This window comes from Micromys minutus (assembly GCF_963924665.1).
Source record: "Micromys minutus genome assembly, chromosome: 25".
NCBI classification, from domain to species: Eukaryota; Metazoa; Chordata; class Mammalia; order Rodentia; family Muridae; genus Micromys; species Micromys minutus.
Genome location: NC_137960.1, coordinates 21995980 through 22015986, shown reverse-complemented (window position 1 = coordinate 22015986; position 20007 = coordinate 21995980). Strand labels below are relative to the sequence as shown.

General features: G+C 45.7%; 1 protein-coding gene and 1 pseudogene across 2 annotated transcripts in view; both read right to left on the bottom strand.

Moving 5' to 3' along the window:
* STOX1 (storkhead box 1) overlaps positions 1-20007 on the bottom strand; it is a gene marked incomplete at both ends in the record, with an annotated part of 55287 nt that overhangs the window by 21715 nt on the left and 13565 nt on the right. The gene's annotated exons all lie outside the window — the stretch shown is intronic.
* LOC308437100 (large ribosomal subunit protein uL29-like) lies at positions 15925-16293 on the bottom strand (annotated as a pseudogene). The gene has a single exon. The product of its transcript is annotated as a large ribosomal subunit protein uL29-like (transcript).

Genomic DNA, 20007 nt, shown 5'->3' with positions numbered 1-20007 from the left:
GGTTCAGAAAGATGGCTCACTGGATAAAGGCATTTGCTGTTCAAATGTATCTGATGAGTTGCGATCAACCCCAGGGACTTCCACATAAAGCCGGAAGCACAGAACAGACGCCAGAGTTGTCCTCTGACTGCCACACATACACCATGGCTTGTGCCCCTCCTTCACAATAGTATTAAGAAAATGAAAATAGCGTCCCACGCCAAATGTCTGAAAAGGTGCTTCTCGGAGGAGTCTTGATCACATAGTTAAAGGGCATTTGTAAAGAATGACAGGGCTGACCTTAACACAACGGCTCAGGGCCATAATCAGAAGCTGTGGTCTGAGTCAACCAGACCCCAGTGTGGGAGGGTTCGGTGTGCTTTCCTTTTTGTAAAGGAATGACAAGCTGCAAGCTCATTCATTGCACTGCATTCTGTTTATGATCCTGTGCCTCTGCCAAAGCGTGGACCCTGTTTTCCTCTACTTGTTTGTTCCTACAAGGCAGCCTTTGCGCACTGCATTTAAGCTAACCATTTGCCTACTCCTGGAAACCAGGAACTGGGAACACATTCTTCAGATACATATTCAGGATGCAGGGAGGGGCCACGGCAGTGCTGTCCGTGCCAGGCACCAACCAGACTGCTTCTTACCCAGCAGATATTTATTGAGTATCTATTATATGCCAGTTGTCTGGGAACTTAGAACAAATGAAACACAGTTCTTGCCCTCAAGGAGCTCTGGTTAGAATAAGGAGTGGTGGGTGGAGACAATTAAAACCCAAGGTGAAGACTATAGCATGCTCTTCTCAGGACATTTGGAGATACCCAAGCAGGACTATGATGAATGGGGGAAAAGTAGCAGACCCATTTCTGTGGGGTCTTGGGTCCCTAAGGCAGCATGAAAACACAGTGGGATTTCTGGTGTATGTTAAGCAGCCATGGGCTCATATCCTTCACTTCATTTATGGGGTGCTCTCTTTATTGATTAGTTACCTCAACTGTTCACCAAAGGAGCAGAAAGTGCTTGAAGGCACGCCCCAGGGCCAGCACTTGGAATAAGATTGCCTCGAATAACATTATCTTTTCTTCCCAACCAGAGCGTCAGGCCTGATGAGCCCGAGTCTCCTCAAATCACCAGCATCCTGAGTTTTTTTTTTTTTTTTCCTATAGCACATTCCTTTGGTACATAAATGAGGTTTCTTGATCAGTCCTGACTTTTTCCTGGTTCCCATAGTCTTTAGACAGCAATCCTGACAAGTGGCCCTCTCACATGGAAGGACTGACCATAGGGCTGGGCAAACTCTACTTTTGAGAGATTTGTTTCCGAAGTCCAGCATTTTATGCAGTTGGTCCATTTGAGACACACTGTTGTTCCGTCGCGTGGAGGCAGAACACACTGATACTCCATCTTTAGCTTCTCGTAAGACCAGATGACATAGCTTCTGCCAAGGAGATTTTAAAAGGCTCACAGACTTCATTCTTTCTTCCTGCTTGGATTTTTGATTTGTTTTCAGACAGGATCTCATGAAGCCCAAGATGATCCCGCCCCCAGCCCATGAACTTCTGCGTCCTGAGTGCTGTGATTACGGGTGTGTACTACCACACCTCCCTTCGTGGATCTTAGGTAGATGCCGCTATCTCATGACCAGGAGAAAATAAATTGGAGGCCAAACAACCACCCAGTTACTCAAGAAGGCAAAACAGAGAGCAGATGAGAATGCTCACCCAGGTTAGGGCCAGCCATGCTGAGCTGTGCTTAGGCCAACCCACCTACCTAAGCCTCTTGTTACAGGGGGCAAATCTACCCTTTTTTAACCCAAATCTCCTCCAAGGACCAGTGACTTGAGTTGCCTCTTCATGGTTTCTGCTGTAAGCTCTGTATGCCAAGGGCTTGACTCCAACTTCTGGCCTTGACATCACAAAATACTTCATTAACCCCTTCACTGCCGTCACACAAGAATGCCACCCAGCTGGCTATCTGCAGAAGAGGTCCTCTGCTGCGTATGTCCAGGCTGAGTTACAAAGGTTATGAGAGGAAGAAAAGCTATGCCTTCAACTAGCATCGAAAGTTGTTAAGTATCGATGGATAGTCTATCTGAAAACTTACAGGAGACACGCTTCAGGAAAGAAATTGAAGCAAAGCGATCTCACTCCACTAGTATGTTAGGAGCGAGGTGACCTTTGACGTTTGTCAAAGGAAGTTACCTTGGTCCTGAAGGAGCCCGGATTCTCACCGACTCCTCAAGCCTCTGGATGGGTTTGCCCAGAAGTAGGCAATGGCCGGGGACAAGACCTTCTGCTGCAAAGAGCCCTGGGCTCTGTGGTAATAAGAGCTGGGGGAAGCTGTACTTTGTCTCGTGAGATAAACACAACACTGCCTGTTCCACCAGACTGTGCACACACAAGGCCCACCAAACACCTTGCCGAAAGCACCTTGCCTGCTCCAAGTGATTACCCAGAACAATAAAGAATGGGGGGTGGGGGGACTGTGCCTGCTCACAGGTGCCATATCCTTTCTATGGGGCAGCTCCACCTGCTGGCTGCCTTCTTTTTGGTCTCTGCATCATGGTGGTTCCATCTGGAAAAGCACCATTGGGTTTTGTACCAATGGTCACAGTCACTTTGTCCAGATTGTCCACCCAACTCCAGATGAATTCAAGCAGATTACAGACTCTCCTGGCCTCTGGGAGTTTTAAAAGATAGAAGCCAAGCTGGGCATGGTGGTACAGCATTTGGGTGACAGAGGGCAGACAGATCTCTGTAAGTTCAAGGTCAGCTTGGGCTATGGAGCTAGTTCCAGGACAGCCAGGGTTGTAGAGAGAAACCCTGCCTCAAAAAAAAAAAAAAAAAAAAAAAAAAAAAAAAAAAAAAAAAAAAAAAAGACTAACTAACTAACTAAATAAATAAAGCCACTCTGGGAAAACAATTCCCATGGATGTAATCTCATGGAGAAGTAGTTCTAGATCATTAAAACTTTAAAGACCGAGGCTGGGGAGAGCTCGGTGGCTAGAAGCACCAGCTGTTCTTGCAGAGGACCCAGGCTTGGCTCCTAACACATGTCTTCTCATAACCACCTGTCAATCAGTTCCAAGAAATCTGATGCACATGTTCTGCCCTCCGCTAGCACTATGCACATGTGGTACACAGACATACACATGCAATAATAATTTACTTAAACTTGATATTAAATGAGTCAGTGGCATGCCTTCAGCACGCCGGGCAGAGTTTAAGGGCAACCTACTGCCAGAGATGTCAAGACTAAAACAGCCTGGAGGTTCTGGTCAGCCAGACCAAATATGTCTGTGAGTCCATCAGAATTTTGTCCTGACATGCCTTTCTTCTTCAGTGGCGGCTGCTGCTGTATCTCCCTGTCTCCTTGTCAGAGAGTGACTCCTTGTTATACCCGTAATCTTTAAAGGTGCTATCCATCTTTCTCTTTCTCAAAATTAGCTACTTTAAGTTTGGCCAATTGCCAGGAACAATGGTTAAGAGAGGGGAAGTCTGATCCTCGACACCTTGCGTGCTGGGAGCCTCCCCTCCAACCCCAGGCAGCATGACTGCTCTCAATAATCCATGCATGAAGAGCCTGCATGACCAGAGGGAATCACATCAGCATACGCAGACTAAGCTGACTGTTGAAGGCTCTTCCATTGGTCCAATGGCATATCTAACCCTCTCCGGCCAGGAGTAGGGCTGGAATGTGGGTGCCCAGGCTGTGGGAAGCTGGCCACCGTGCTGCGTGGTGGTGGATCCCCTCTGTGGAGACAGGGCCACGGTAGAGTTGGAGGAGTCCCAGGTTGCACTTCAAACGCTGAACCTCCCAGTAAGCTGCTGAAGAGGATTTTGCTAAGGGCTTCTAGGATGATTCCTCATGGGTGCCCTCTTGGCGAGGAGACTTTTGTGTCCACATGGATGTGTTTTAAAGACATAGTGAGTTTTTCAAGACCACAGGTTCCTTGGGACACAGGATAAGAGTATTTATTTTCTTATTTCACTTTTGTGTAAACAGATACACGGAGAACGCCCACCTGTCTGGAACCTGTCGCTCTGGGAGGAAAGTCACACTCACTTGGCTGTCTCAATACAAACACACACCAGCCTGTCCCCTCAGGATCATCACTTCGAAAGCATCAAGTTGGATGAGCAATGTTGGAAGGGAACATTGTCAGTGGGCCCGACGGCCACTCCTAAGAGCTGGCGCACCAAATTACCACACCTCTGCTCAGGGGGCATCTGCAGTTCCTCAGAGTGTGTGTGTGTGTGTCCTGGCGGAACCTCTAAGGTCCACCAACAGCTTAAATGACCTCTTTCTTGGTCCTGCTCAGACCTGGTTCCCTAACGGCGAACCAGAATAAATTCTTTCTTCCTGCCTTTCTTGCTGAGTTCTAACCCAGAGGAGGACTTAGACATCTTTAAAAATCACCTTTAATTTCAACCCCATTAATTCTCCAAGTCCCCAAGTCCCCTCTTTCTCCTTTCGTGGCACCCACATACTGTACTCACTAAAGAACTTGCCCCTGCCTCAGGGCTACACTCATAAACAGACCCTCTTTTCACACCATGTCTGAATCCCTCCACCTCTTCCTCAGGCCTTAGCCTGCCATTCCCAGCTCAAGTACAACAGTGTTCTTGAAGCAGACCCATGCCAGATCTACGCCAGATCCCTGAGTCAAACTAGAGCCGTAAGACGCAGAGTCCCAGCTCTTGCTTTGGACCTGCTTTCCATGGGGCCCTATGGCACATTTGGTAGCCAGACCCTGATCTTTGAAGAGTTGCACTTTCCAGAATATTCCAGAAGGCGCAGAACGCTCTCAGCTTGTTTTACATCATCTAGTGAGAATCTCTGGGGAGAATTCTCAGCTCAAAACCATGTCTTTACATGTTAAGGGAAAGTGAGTCTCAGGACTTTTAGGGTCACCAACGCAGATGTGGCTCCTGGAGAGATATGTTTATATGCCAAAAGGTTAGAGAAGGCAGGGCTTTTCCATCCTGTCTCCAAAAAGCAAAGGTTCCCCCGACTTCCCTCCTGTTAGAACTGAAAACAGTGGCCTCTTTTACATACGGTCAGAGAAAATCCATTTAACTTTTCCATCCCTCAACGTATTTGATCTGAGTTTTATCCAGTTCCCTCATGAGAAAGTCCTTGGGGGCAAGGGTGCCTACTCAAGCATGATTGTTTACATACATAAACCATAAGAAACCTGCCTCTGACTCTGAATACCTCATATGCATTCAGATTCAAATGAATAAAGGTGGAGTAAGCCCACGGGGAGAATTTTTTTTTTTCCAAATGGTTTATGGGAAAGGAGACAAACCCCCATGGCAGCTTAGGGAGACCTGGGCAAGACTCATGGAGCTGGTTCAGCCCTGTGGAAGGTCTGAGAAAGCTGCTGGCCAGGCCTCTGCACCTCTTAACCTGGCTCTTTCCAGTAGGAGGCAAAGAGGCCCAGAAGCCCTTCAAGGCCAGTTCCAAGTGGGAACGAGAGGGTTGCCCTCTCTCCCAGTCCAGAGGGAACTAAGGTTAACTAGTAGCCACAGCTAGAGTAAGGACAAGATGGCAGAGCCAAGAAGCCCAGCACCTCAGACAAGATCTCTGGCTTACTCACTTCCTTGAGCAGCACCTTTGTTCCTCTCTGCTCCTCCATTTTCCTTCTGTGCGGGCTGATTATCACCCCCTAACTGACCCCGAGTCAAGAGAAATCTTCTTAGTCCCTCTCAAAGGGGAACCAAGAGTGTGGAGGCTCTGTTGGTGCAGAAAGGGGACAAGAAGTCACAGGACAAATGAAGAAGCTGGGGGTTGTATAAAGAAGCCTCCATGGGTACCAGAATGGGATGGGGGGGGGTTAAAGAGCCACCCTAGGAACTGGGCATGGGGACCATGTCTGCATTCCTTAGCAGGGAGGAAAGTTCCCCCTTCCAGCTGTGATTGATCCCTCTAAATGCTGAACTTAACTGCTGGGGGGGGGGGGTGTGCAAAACTTCACAATGGCAAAGTGAAGTTCACCCCTCTTTCTCCTCTCCCCCTCCCTCCCTCCCTCCCTTTTGACACAATGTCTCAACCATGCTGGCCTAGAATTCATACTCTTGACTCCGGGTACTGCAATTAAAGGGGTGCAGTACTACACCCCTTGGAAGAGCAGTTCTTTACAATGGTTTTGTGTTTTTCTTGATGTCCCTGTATCCACATTGTAATAATGCACAACAGCCTCGATTTTGGTGTCTTGCTAGTACTTGTCATAAATGCCAGAAAGCAGCATCTGAGCCAGGAAAGGCAAGAAAACAATTTCAGAGGCTGCAAGGCTTTATGGGGTGCCATTGCTTTTTCGGATCTGGGATGGAAGGGGCACTTCTTTAGGCTGGGGTTTCTGGCAGAAAGAAAACTGCTGGTTTCTTACTCGTGTAGATGGGGCCTGGAATCCAGGACTCTAGATTCCAGAACATACTTGGCTTAGAGTTTATTTCTGGCCCAGGAAATTAGATATGCAAGAGAGCATGAAAACGGGGGGGGGGGGTGGAGGGGGCAACTTCCAGGTCCTGGTATATTTCTGGGACACTGACTTTCCTGAAAAAAAAGCCATCTTTAGGTTTGCTAAAGAGCTCAGCTCCAGTGTCCATGCTAGGAGCAACTCAATTATTCTGTGACTGACAGGTGAATGCAGCTCCTAGAGGCCCTATTCTCAAAGCTCTTTGCCTGAGATGTGGCTGTCCCCCTCTGGTATAAGGAGAAATCTTTGAGGGGAGAAGGGTGGGAGCCGTGTGTGTGTGTGTGTGTGTGTGTGTGTGTGTGTGTTAGGTTTACAAGGTTTTCCTCAACTGCTGTCTGAGCATATAGGTGCCTGTGTGGATTTTAGTTCTACAAAGCTAAAAAAAATGCAAGAATTTCTAGTCAATGAACAGGACTTAGACTGAGTCTCGTGAAAGACACTCCACTGAGGAGCTGCCAGCAGCGGGAGCTAGGAAACCCTGGAACCTGTCTGGGTGGCACACAGGTGCCCACTGAAAGGGCCCTTCTCCCCATCAGGCCCCTAAGCATGGAGCCTGGGGGGTGGGGTTTTAATGGAAGCTGCCAGGCAAGAAAGGCAGAATGCACAAGAATGTGGCTTCTCCATCCGCTGGGTAGACTGAGGAAGACGGGTGACCTGTTATGGCTATTGACTTTGTGGGTTTGGACTCTTGTGTGGTTTGGTAATTTGTGCCTTTTCTGGCTCAGGTGTCATTATGACTCCGAGCATTTGCCTTCTCCCTCAGTAGGCAAACCCCAAAAGGGTATTTATTATCACCAGTACCCCTGTTACTGGATCACGGATGGGGATTGACGATGGAGGGGGCCAGAAGGTAACAAAACACTTCAAAAAGTAGTTCGAAACTCAGAACTCTGCCTGGTGATTCAGGACATTTCTGAGAAAATGTTTCCTGTGAGCATCATTCGATCCACAAAATCCTGCAAATGAAGAGGTTCAAATCTTTGTGTGCCTTTGATTAGCACTAAGGAAACAGCCTACACTAGTGGCCTGTGCATATCCAAAAAGCCACCGAGTATCTGAGAACCGCCACTTTGCAGAGGGTCATTTGAACACAGTGGGGATGGGGTTGGCAGATGTGTCCAAAGGCATCTGTGTCATTGGTCCACGTCAGTGGCCTGAAAAAGTGACATTCTGCCAAACATTTAAAAACACAGAGTGGGACAGGAGAGACAGGTCTGCTGTTAGGAGCACTGGCTGTTCTTCTACAGGACCTGGGTTCGATACCCAGCACTCACGTGGCAGCTCACAACTGTGTTTAAATCCAGGGGATCCAACACTCTTTTCTGGCCTCTGTGGACACCAGGAGTGCAAGTGTTGTGTGCAAACATACATGTAGACAAGATAGTCATTCATACAGAAAAGTTTTTAATTAAAAATAAAAGTGTGGGCTGACGAGACGGCTCATTGTCTGCACTGGGGTAGTGGTAGCACACGCCTTTAATCCTAGCACTGGGGAGACTGGGGCAGGGGGATTTCTTGAGTTTGAGGCCAGCCTGGTCTACAGAGTAAGTTCCAGGATAGCCAGGGCTACACAGAGAAACCCTGTCTTGATAAAACAAAAACAACAACAAAAAAGCAAAGAAAGAAAGAAAGAAAAGAAAAGAAAAAGAAAGAAAGAAAAAAGAAGAAAAAAGGAAAAAAAAGGGCTGGATGCTCTCTCAGAGGACCTGGGTTCAATTCCCAGCATCCACATATTTCCGAGGGACTTAGCACCCTCACACAACATACATACAGGCAAAATGTTAGCACAATAAAATTTAAAAATAAAAAACACAAGAGTAATGCTTAAAGCTTTGAAACACCTTTAATTCTAACACTTGGGAGACAGAGACAAGCAGATCTCTGTGATTTCGAGGCCAGCCTGGTCTACATAGTGAGTTCCAGAACAGTCAAGCCTATAGTAACCCTGTCTAAAAAAACAAAAACCAAAACCACTAAGACAACAACAACAAAAAGCTTTGAAAGTAGATCCTCTGGCTTTTGAAATATTCTGTGATGAGCAAAACAGCCAGCGTGTATCTTAACACTCCCCGCCACACTGAGATGATGAATTCCACAGAAAAAGCCAGATGAGGGTTCACAGGACAAGAGGGCAGCCCAGAAGACATGGGGATGCAAAAACTTCAGGTCTGGGGATAAGATGCTCATAAAATGAATGCAAATAAAAAGTTAAAACGGTGTGAAAATGTTCTGAGAGTCAGCAGACCCTAGAAGCAAGCAAGCCTTCTAGGGTCGGGAGAGCGCCATGGGAAATGACAAGGCAGTAATGATATCACGCGATGACAAAAGAGGCCTGACAGAAGGGAAACTGGGTTTCTCACAGGGTGGGTAGGGGATCAGTGGTCTGTCCTTCAGAGTCTGCTCCTGGAACCCCTTCCCAACAGAGTACACAGGACCATGCTTCTGCTGCCCCACTGCAAGTGCCCTTCTTCCCTGGGCAGAAGCCAAGACAAAGGAAAATTAAGGAACTGTGGAAAGGAAAGCCCTTCAGCTTGGAGCTGTTTCTTATTCATAAAGAGTCAAATAGCTCCAACATGGCTAAAGACCAATAGAGTGTTCCGGCTTCCAAAGAGATGACTCAAGAGCACCAGGAGCCAGCAGGGCCCAAGGGACCCCTTGAGGTAAACTGGTATCAGGGAAAGAAATAGCTAGACATAGTGTAATGTTGGTCCTTGGGAGGTTGAGGCAGGGGAACTGCCATGAGTTGTACTTTGGGAAGACTTTCAACTATAGCTGCCCTTGAACTCCCCAGTGCTGAAATTAACAAATGTCCACCGCCTCACCTGGTTTGTAAACTCATGCCAAGCAGTATCCTTCCAAACAAACCACACTAGACACAACTCAATACGTGTTGTTTTTTTACTAATTTTTTAAAACTTTGCTTAATCTTTAAATCCGATTGTAAATTACATCATATGAGTACAGCATTGTCAGAGGCCTCAAAATCCTGTATTTAGTGCTAACCATACATTTGAATCTCACTTCTACCTCTGTTTAATAAACCCAACTTTGCTTTATACTCACTAATCCTAAAATTCCTTTTGAGGCCAAGTCAAGTTGAGGCAGCAAGGGATGCTCCTCTGAGTCCAAGCGGCTGCACCATCGTTCTGACGCCAACACTCTTGCCCCTGCCCCTGCTACAGATGCCCTCCCTATTGAAACGTCCTTGTTAGATCTCATGCTCTGGCCAAAGGGAACGAAAAGACCTCTGGGACACCTCAACAGTAATCAGAAACGTGGAAGCATCTATGAAAACTCCAAAAATCAGGCAGCTTGGGGTGTGCTCTGTGAGCAGCTTCCCCCCAGCAAACAACATTCTGCTTAGAAAGGTTCCTCATTTCTACCATTCATGACTGCTCATCCCAGAAGGCATTGAGGTTGGCTTCAACTCACAAGCCTATTATTTCATGGAAGAACTTGCTGTATATTTTTCCTTTGCGAGGTCACAGCAGAATCTGTTCAAGTTATTAACAAAGCATCCCATTGTAAAGAGCATGTCTTGAACTAGGTTAACCCAGTAACTTGAGGCAGGTTCTAAGTAGCCTTAGAGCTGTTTTAGAGCTCCTTGGGTAGCCCAGGCTGCCCTGGACTGCACAGAGCTCCCCCCCCCCACCTTGGCCTCTCAAGTGCTGAGAATAAAGGCATGCACCAACACATGATTCACATAATAAGGAATTCGGTTCCTGTCTTAGTCAGGGTCTCTATTGTTGTGACAAAACACTGTGATCAAACACAAGTTGGGGAGGAAAGGGTTTATTTGGCTTCTACTTCCACATTGCGGTCTGTCACTGAAGGGAGCTGGAGCAGGAACAGGAAAGGCTCCTGGAGGCAGGTGCTTAAATTAAGCACAGGCCATGGAGGGGTGCTGCTTGCTGACTTGCTCCTCTTGGCTTGCTCAGCCTGCTTATATTACCCAGGACTATCAGCTCAGGGATGGAACCAACACCAATGAGCTGCCCCCTATTAGTCACTAAGAAAATGCTTTAATTTCCAAAGTACAATTACTGGATCCTGTGTTCCTCCCCCCAGATGACTTTAGCATCTGTCAAGTTGACATAGAACTACCCAGAACAGTCCTACCGCAGGCTTTTGTCCCCTAAGATTTATTTTATATGAGTACACTGCAACTGTTTTCAGGCACACCAGAAGAGGGCATTGGACCCCATTAGAGATGGTCATAAGCTACCATGTGGTTGCTGGAAGAGCAGTCAGTGCTCTTAACCACTGAGCCATCTCTCCAGCCCCTACTACAAGCTTTTAAGGTAGATCTATACAGCAAATGAGATTTGCTCAAATGACCAGAATTAGAAGTGTTAGAGAGTGAAACTGATATCATGACATTCATTAGAATTTAAAATGACATCATCCTGCCTCTAGAGTTTCACAGGCACTAGTTGGCTGGGTGCCATTTAAGACAACCCCACAGCAGATTAGGTCTTAATATCTGCTGATCAGATTGGAACAAAACAGCCCATGTGGGGAAGACAGACAGCTCTGTAAATTCAAAGCAAGTCTGGTCTATAATAGGGAATTCAGAGCTTCATAGTGAGATCCTGGTTCAAAAAAGAAAAATGCCCACAGAGTGGCGTATTGTGAGAATCTAAACAGCAGTCAACTGTGGAGAACCCAAGGGATACCACTGTGTGCTACAGACACAAAAGACTTTTGTGTTTCTGCAAGGTTAGATCACTCTGAATACATCACGTCAGAAACCTGAGTTCCTAGAGCCTTGGAGAACTCAGCCATATAGAGGGAGAACGACTCCATCTGACTCTCTGAACCCTAAAGGTGAATGTTTACACTACCAGGGAACAGGAGGCTCAGACCCATCTCTAGGTCAAAAAGATGGAGGCACCAGCACTTATCTGACCTCTGAAGAGATGTATTTACATTCCAAAACAGGTAGAGAAAGAATCCAGAGCTTCTCATCTAGTCTGCCTGTCCGGGTTAGGAAGGGAAGAAGTAGCTGCCATTGTCCTGCGGCAGATAAGCCGAGGACGCTTCTGGTGGAGCCGCCTCCAGCCACCCACTGAAGAGCGGTTTCCTCCCTTCCTCAGAGTGTCACCCTGGGGTATTTGTACAGTAACTAGCTTGGTTCCACTTTCAGAGTCAGAATGAGAAAGCTAGCAAAGAAAATCTAGTGGAAACACATTAAAACGCGCACAACCGTTTATCATCTATAAGCTGGGGCATTAGACGGTTCGGCAGATGACTCGTAGGTGACTCGGCAGGTGCAAGCTTGGTGGTTGACCAACAGAGCCTGGCCTTCCCAGCCTTGACTCCAGAAGAATGAAGGCTTGGGTTGGAAGCCTCTCTACCTATCCATCATAGTACAGGATACCTACAACATTCAAACTTCCCATCATACATTCCTTTCTCCCCCCACCCTCTCGGTTTGGAACAGGAAGCACATCCTGGATACCAAGCCCAGTCCCTTCTGTCCACCCAACTGCATTCCACCTAAGCCACTTCAACCTCTAAACCCACCTTGCTCTATCCATTACAAACTTAAAACTAATAAAAGAAGTCCACGTGCCCGGATAGGAACACCAACAATGCAAAAGATCAAGCCAGTATATCTCTCCCAAAGCTACTTGTCTTGTAGAAATGTTTGCCGATCAAATTACCTAGATAAACTCCAGAATACAGAAATTAGAACAATCATGAACCTCTTCAATGAATCGAAGAAATTAAAAGATTTGAGAAGCAGCTCAATGAAATCAAGGGAAACGACCTTAGAGTGAGGAGTGACACCCAAGGCTGGGCAGGAACAACAAAGACAGCCTGAAAATGTCACTCAGGACAGAGAGATGCTGAAGGGGACTTGAGCCAAATGAAGATGGAATTGAGAAACCCAACAGCCCAACTAGAAAACACACAGAAAAGCCTTACAGGTATCGAATAAAGCAGAAGGCAGAATATGAAGGACCAAGATAAAATAGATCATCTAGACCAAAAGAGTAAATGACATGAAAAAAAAAAAAAGCCAAAAAACTAAAAAGCAAATGGGAAAGGAACACACTGGGAATGTAAGGCAACGAGAAAAGCAAACCTTCAGGTTATAGTAATAGATGAGGGGGAAGAATCCAAAGGTAATGGCAGAGAGCAGATTGACAACAAGATCATAGTCGAGGACTTACCAAACTAAAGAAGGACACATTCATACAGATGCAATAAACATACAGAAGCTGAGGGTGGTGGTGCACACCTTTAATACCAGCACTCGGGAGTCAGAGGCATGGATCTCTGGAAATCTTGAGGCTAGCCTGGTCTACATAGTGAGTTTCAGGACAGCCAGTATTAATGTAAAGAGACCCTGTCACAAAAAAAATAAGTGCATAGTACATCAAACAGACAGGACCAGAAAAGAAAATTCCCTTGGTATATCACAGTGAAACACCAAAAATACATAAAGAAGAGAAAAAAAAGGAAAACCCATCAGAGTAAGAGTTGATTTCTCAATGGAAACTTTGAAAGCCAGAAGACCCTGGAGCGATGCATCCCAACACCTAAAAGATCCTACTTTCTCTCTGACCCTAAAGGAGCTGCTGGCCCTGGAAGGTTGGGATCAATCATGTCAAGTCTATGTGTTACATTTACTTTTATATAAAAAAAGTATATATACATATATCAGCACACAAAAGCAACTCTGAGGTTGCTAGTGGCAGTTGAAAGAAACAGTCTTATGTGGTCACCAGAAAATAAGCCATTCCTCATATCAAATGGGAGAAGCTCCTTGTACCTCTTGCTGTGTTTGGGTCCCTTTGCCTTGTTTTGTAGAGGTGAAGAGCCCCTTGATCATGTCCAAGTTTTTGTCTTTCATGTCTGAATCACGTTCCAGCCGCTTGACCCTAGCGTGTGGTTTCAGATCTCATTTGGACATAACAGCTAAGTCTCTTTCTAGATCAGTATAATAAAGGAATGATGTGCAATACTTTAGAAAAATGTATATCCATGAATAGAATCCAAAAACACATAAAAATAATTTACCATGATCATTCCAGAGATACAGGGATGGTTCAACATAAAAAAACAAAAACAAAAATTTGTCAGTGTAATCCATCATGTAATCAACGTGAAAGAAAACAGCACATGATCATCTCATTAGATGCTGAGAATGTATTTGACAAAATTCAACATGATAAAAGTCTTGGAGAGATCAGGGATACAAGGCACATACCTAAATACAATAAAGGCAATTTACAGCAAGCCTACAAATCAAAATAAATGACAAGAAACTCAAAGCAATGCTACTAAAAACCAGGGACAAGACAAGGTTGCCCACTCCATAACTATTCAATGCAGTACTTGATGTTCTATCCAAAGCAATAAGAAAGAAAACTAAAGGAGACACAAATTGGAAAAGAAGAAGTCAAAATTATTGTTAGTTGCAGATGATACGATAGTATACATAAGCAAAATGTATAAAATTCTACCAGGGAACTCCTACAGCTGATAAACACCTTCAGCAAAGAGACTAGATACAAAAAGAACTCAATCAGTATTCTTCCTTTATACAAATGACAAATAGGGTGGGGCTGGAGAGATGGCCCAGTGGTTAAGAGCACTGACTGCTCTTCCAGAGGTCCTGAGTTCAATTCCCAGCAACCACATGGTGGCTCACAACCATCTGAAATGGAATCTGATGCCCTCTTCTGGTGTGTCTGAAGACAGTGACAGTGTACGTATATATATATATATATATATATATATATATATATATACCTCTTTTAAAAACTATTTTTCAGGCTGGAGAGATGGTTCAGTGGTTAAGAGCACTGACTGCTCTTCCAGAGGTCCTGTGTTCAATTCCCATCAACCACAAGGTAGCTCACAACCATCTATAATGGGATCTGGTGTCTTCTTCTGGTGTATCTGAAGATTTCAGTGTATTCAAATATATAAAAAAATAAATAAATCTTAAAATATTTTCCCCTGGGTGGTTCAGTGTTGATATTAGCCCAGAATGTTCTGGACCACACTCTAGCTAACTGGGTAGCAGACAGAGCTAAGCTCCAGGCTAAGAAAGAGGTATCAGATTATTAATGACTACAATGAAGGGGGATTTTAAAAAGAGCATATAGCACCCCACAATACAGTTGACATGCATGTTAGATCTGTGACCATTAACAGTCCTTTTATTGTTTCATAACAGATTTTTATATCTATGAGTGTTTTGCCTGCATGTATGTCTATATACTAATGCATGTCTGGTGCCCAGGGAAGTCAGAAGAGAGCGTCTGATTCTCTTGGAACTAGAGTTACAGGAGGTTGTGAGCCACCATGTGGATGCTGGGAACTGACAGTGCTCTTAACCGCTGAGCCATCTCGCCAGCCCCCCCATAAGTTAAAATTTTAATGTTTTTTAAATTAAATGTATTTCTATAAATGTGGAGGTGCTCTGCTGGAAAGTGACTGTGGAGGTCAGAGGACAACCTGTAGGACTTGGTTCTCCAGGCCACCCAGGGCTATAGGGCAAGACGTCTCAAAAAATAGAAGTTGTCTCCAACTGCTCAGCAGTTAAGAGCATCAGATGCTCTTCCGGAGGACCCAGGTTCAATTCCCAGCAATCACAGAGTGGCTCACACCCGTCATTAAGTCCTTTTCCAGGAGCTCCAGTGCTCCTCTGGCCTCACAGGCACTACATGCACACAATGTACACACATTCAGCCAAAACACACATACACATGAATAACAGGTAAACAGTCAAGTCCAAGGAAACGCTTCAACAAAATCCATCAAAGGATTTCATGTAATTTAAAGATGTTGAAAAGCTGATCTTGTCTGGATCCAAATATACTATCTCCAGATTAGAAGACTTAGTATCACTAAGAAGTGAACTTCCCACGAACTACCTACAGATTTTAACATAATCCCAATATGAACGTGAGAGGGTATTTATTTTTAGAAATGGCTGACCCGATTCTAAAGTTAAAACGACAAAGAGACTTATGAAAGAAAAAGGCCTAGGGGTAGGGAATGGGGGGCTCACCAGTTACAAGCACTGGCTCCTCTTCCAGAGAACCCAAGTTCAATTCCCGGCACACGGCTCCCAACCATCTGCAATGGGATCTGATGCCCTCTGCTGGTACACAGGTGTACATGCAGGTGGAGCTCTCATACCCATAAATAGTGATGAAGATAGTGTAGCTAGCGTTGGTGAAAAGGAGAAGTCTGGGACCAGAGCTTTAGCTGTGGTCAACCAATACAAAGCAAAGTGAAGGTTCATTGAGAACAGTGTGTGCACGTGCGCGTATGTGCATGTGTGTGTTAGAGATTGAACTCAGGGCATTTCCCCAATGTTAAGCAAATGCTCTACCACTGAGCTTTACAGCCAAGACCAAGAAATAATACATTATTATTTTATTATTATTATTATTATTAATTGCCAGTCAGTCTTGCACTTTATTGTTGTCGTCGCCTCAGGCCTTGACTGCGCGCTTGTGCAGTGGGTACAGCCGCTCCTTCCGCTGCTGCTTCTTGGTCTTCAGCTTCTCCTGCTTGGTGAGCCAGCGGCGCATGGCTCTAGTCTTCTTGGGTCGCAGGTCCAGGGGCTTGTACTTCTTGCCCTTGTAGAATTTCCTGAGGTTTTCCTTTTCAGTCTGGTTAATGACCGCGAGGACACGGGCGATGAATTTGCAAACAACTCATATCTTGGATAGCTTGGATGCAGCGCCGCCTGTCACTTAGGCAATGCGAAGCTGGGACAGTTCCACCTTCAGATCGTCCAGTTGTTTCAACAGCTCCTCCTTCTTCTTGCCGCACAGGTCCTGAGCCTTAATCTTGGCCATTGCTGCGTTGTTCACGGCTGAGGCCGCCTGGTTTGAGAGAAAGAGGAAAGGGCGGGGCCGGCTTCTGTAACTGCTTTATTATTTTTATGTGTATAAATGTTTTGTTTGAGTGTACGCTGTGTGCCCCCCAGGGGACAGATGGTTGTGAATTGCCATTTGGATTCCAGGAACTGAATCCTCTAGAACAGTTAGTACATTATCTGCCAAGTCACCTCTCCAACCTCAGGGCACGATTCTTGAACGAGTGAACATATTCAGAGGAGAACAACAACTCCATGACCTGGACTCACACAAAATTGGACATAAAACGCATTAGAGATCTAAATAATACGTCTAAGTGCCAGGCGAGGTGGCACACGTCTATAGTCCCAGCACACAGGAGGCTGGGAGAGAAGAATCTGGAGTCTGAGGCCAGACTGAGCTACACAGCAAGACACACCTCCTCCAACCCCACTTCCCACCATCCAGAGACTGAGTCTCTCTATGTAGCCCTGGCTGTCCTAGAACTCGTTAACTCGTTACATAGACCAGGCTGGCCACAGACTCATGTAAAATGTAGAGACCGGTCTGTCTCTGTCTCCTGAGTACTGAGCTTTAAGGTTGTGTGGTGAGATGCCTGGCAAGACACTGTTTCAATAGACAGAAGAAATTCATGTGTAAAATGTTTTAAAGCACAGGACAAAGTCTGATGTGTACATAGAGCGTCTGCTTACAGTGGGCCTGGGCCTGCTTCATTCTAAGCAAAATCTCCTGCCCGAGTTTTAGGTCAAATCTCCTGCCCGAGTTTTAGGTCTCATCTGAATCCAGCGTGTCACTTTCCTCGGCCTGATGGTCCATTGAGTTCCAGTTATCTTTTCTTGGGGGAAGGTGGGGTCTCATGGAGACCTGGCTCCCTTGAACTCTCATGTATCTGAGGATGTCCTGAATTTTTTTTTAAGATTTATTTATTACATGTTTGTACACCACTGCTGTCTTCAGACACATCAGAAAAGGGCATCAAGATCCCATTACAGATGGTTGTGAGCCACCATGTGGTTGCTGGGAATTGAACTCAGGACCTCTGGAAGAGCAGTCAGTGCTCTTAACCACTGAGCCATCTCTCCAGCCCTGTCCTTAAACGTCTAATCCTCCAGTCTCCACCACTTCAGGATTGCAGGCGTTTGCCAGCCACCGCACCTGGTTTGTTTGGTGCTAGGATGGAATCTAAGGCTTGGAGAGCACTAGGCAAGCCCTCTACCAACTATGCTACGCGCCTGGCTTCTTGCTTTTGCTTTTCCTTTTTCTTTACGGATAGCCCAGGCTGCCCTTATACATTCTGTGCAGTCAAGGATGGTCTTGAACTCTTGAGCCTCGCCTCTACTTCTGTCAAGCTAGGATTACAGGGGTGCGCTGGCCAAGCCCAGCTCCTTATTATGCAACCTGGAACCCCAGCCCGGGGATGGTGCCAATCATAGGAAAGGTGAATCTTTCCACCTCAGCTAAACCTCTCTGGGAACATCCTCACATGCCCAGAAGTGACACTGAAGATGAACCACCACATAAATACCAGTAAACACTGCGACAAGGTTCAGAAACATCATCCCAAGCAAGGGAAGCCACACACAAAGGCAGGCTCTCTAGTGACATTATGGAAAGACGGAGCTTTAAGGGCAGGGCTGGGGTGGTGACGACTGGTTGTGAAGGGTCACTAGAAAACCCGGTTCTGCACCTTAATTATAATGGTAGTTACACATCTTGTTTATTCAAAACTCAGAACTGGGGTCTGGCAAGATGGTTCAGTGGTTCCAGCACTTGTTCTTGCTGAGGATCCAGGTTAGGTTCTCAGCTCCCACAGTGGATAGCTCACAACTCTTAGTAATTGTAGTTCAACTGCTTATGTCCTCCTTAGGCATCAGGCCCACACGCTGTACACATACAGGAAGGCAGAAACACTCATACACATTTAAAAACAAAAACAAAACTAAAACAATAGTTCAGCTCAAAACCAGGGCAATGAGATGGCTCAGCAGGTAGCTAAGGCGCCAGCCATCAAGTCTGAGATCCCTCTCCAGGAATCAACTGGTGGACGAAGAGAACCAACTCCCCCCAGGTGCCCACCGACCTCCACAGGTGCTTGGCACATTCCTGCTCTTGTGCATACAGAATAAATGTAATTTTAAAATTTGAAAAGAAAACTCAGAACTGTAAACCCAAATGTGCATGTAAATTATACTTCACTAAATTCCTAAAAAAAAAAAAACGAAGAAAGAAAGAAAAGAAAAAGAAAAGCCAAAATATTTTACATTAAAGACATAATTTATGGTGCGGAAGAGATGGCTCAGTGGTTAGAGCACTGACTGCTCTTCCAGAGGTCGTGAGTTTAATTCCCAGCGACCACATGGTGGCTCACAACCGTCTGTGATTGGATCTGGTGCCCTCTAATGACTTGCAGGCAAGAACTGTCCCGAGGGTAAACGGGACAGAACATGTCACTTGGTTCAACAAAAGTTCCCTGGGTTCTCATGGGAGATAATAAGACATTTGCTCCAAAAGAAGGGAAACCAGCTGGCCACCTAACAAAGATGGACGAATGACCCCTTCAGAGAGGACTTGGAGGCAGCTGATTAAGGCCCAGTCAGATGCCGGTAACTGCGAATAAGGTTACTCACAGCCCTTTACCCAATCGCAATCATGAGACCACACAAGTAGAATCCAGATCATTTACAAGGACAGAGCTGCAGCAAATAAGACAAGAGTTTGCTCAAAGATAAGGATGCATCCTGTGTAGTTTGCCTATAGGAAAGCGGGGCGGGGCTGGGGGTGGCGATAGAGCAATGTTAACCTCAGAAGCAACGAGAAGTCAAAGGGATCCTAGAAAATTTCCACATATTTGAAGGTCTGGAACAAATTTTAGATATATGAGAGGGAAACTGTCCCTGTATTGGATGGGGACAGCTGCGTGGAGGCAGGCTGTCCCCACACTTGATCTAACTCAATTTGAGGCAGAAGAACAATGGAAAACCATGGGAGGAAAAAGTGAATTGCTAGGAAGGCAGGTGTAAGTTAATTTACCATAACAGCCCAATAGCACAGGCACGGTCCCTGCTCCCAGCATGAGGAAAACTCTAGTTAAGGGCACCCCCTCCACATTTGAGAATGACACTGTCCTCAACTGGCTAACTACCAAACTATTGGAGACCCTATCAGCTTCTTCAGACAGACTAGAGAAGCATAGGCAGATAAGATAGCATCCCTTCAGACCAAGGTACAGAATCATGGGCCTTTTTTAGGCAAAGGTGGGCAAGACCACACCCCAGACCCAACCCTCCATTCAGAAAATCAGAGATATACAACCAAACAGATTTTTAGGCAGACCAAAGAATGAATGGAATTGACAACCCAGTGTCAAGGAAGGATCCCAGTCCCTCCATATAGAACCCAACAAAGATCAGGAGGGGGGTGACTGATAGTCAGGGAGGCAACAACTTGCATCCCATACCCACCGCAACCAACCCCCCCCAAATTATGTAATCATTAAAGGAGTAGCAGGAAAGCCACTTACAGCAGGAATAGAAAGTACGTAATTATTAGACTGTAATTTGTCTCTAAATATTCCCAAAATTTTACACCTGCACCTAACCGTATGCCGGGGACAGATGTCAGGCCCAAATTATTCCCCCAATGACATTACATTAAAAAAACTTAAACATTATCCAAATGCTAATTCCTCCTATA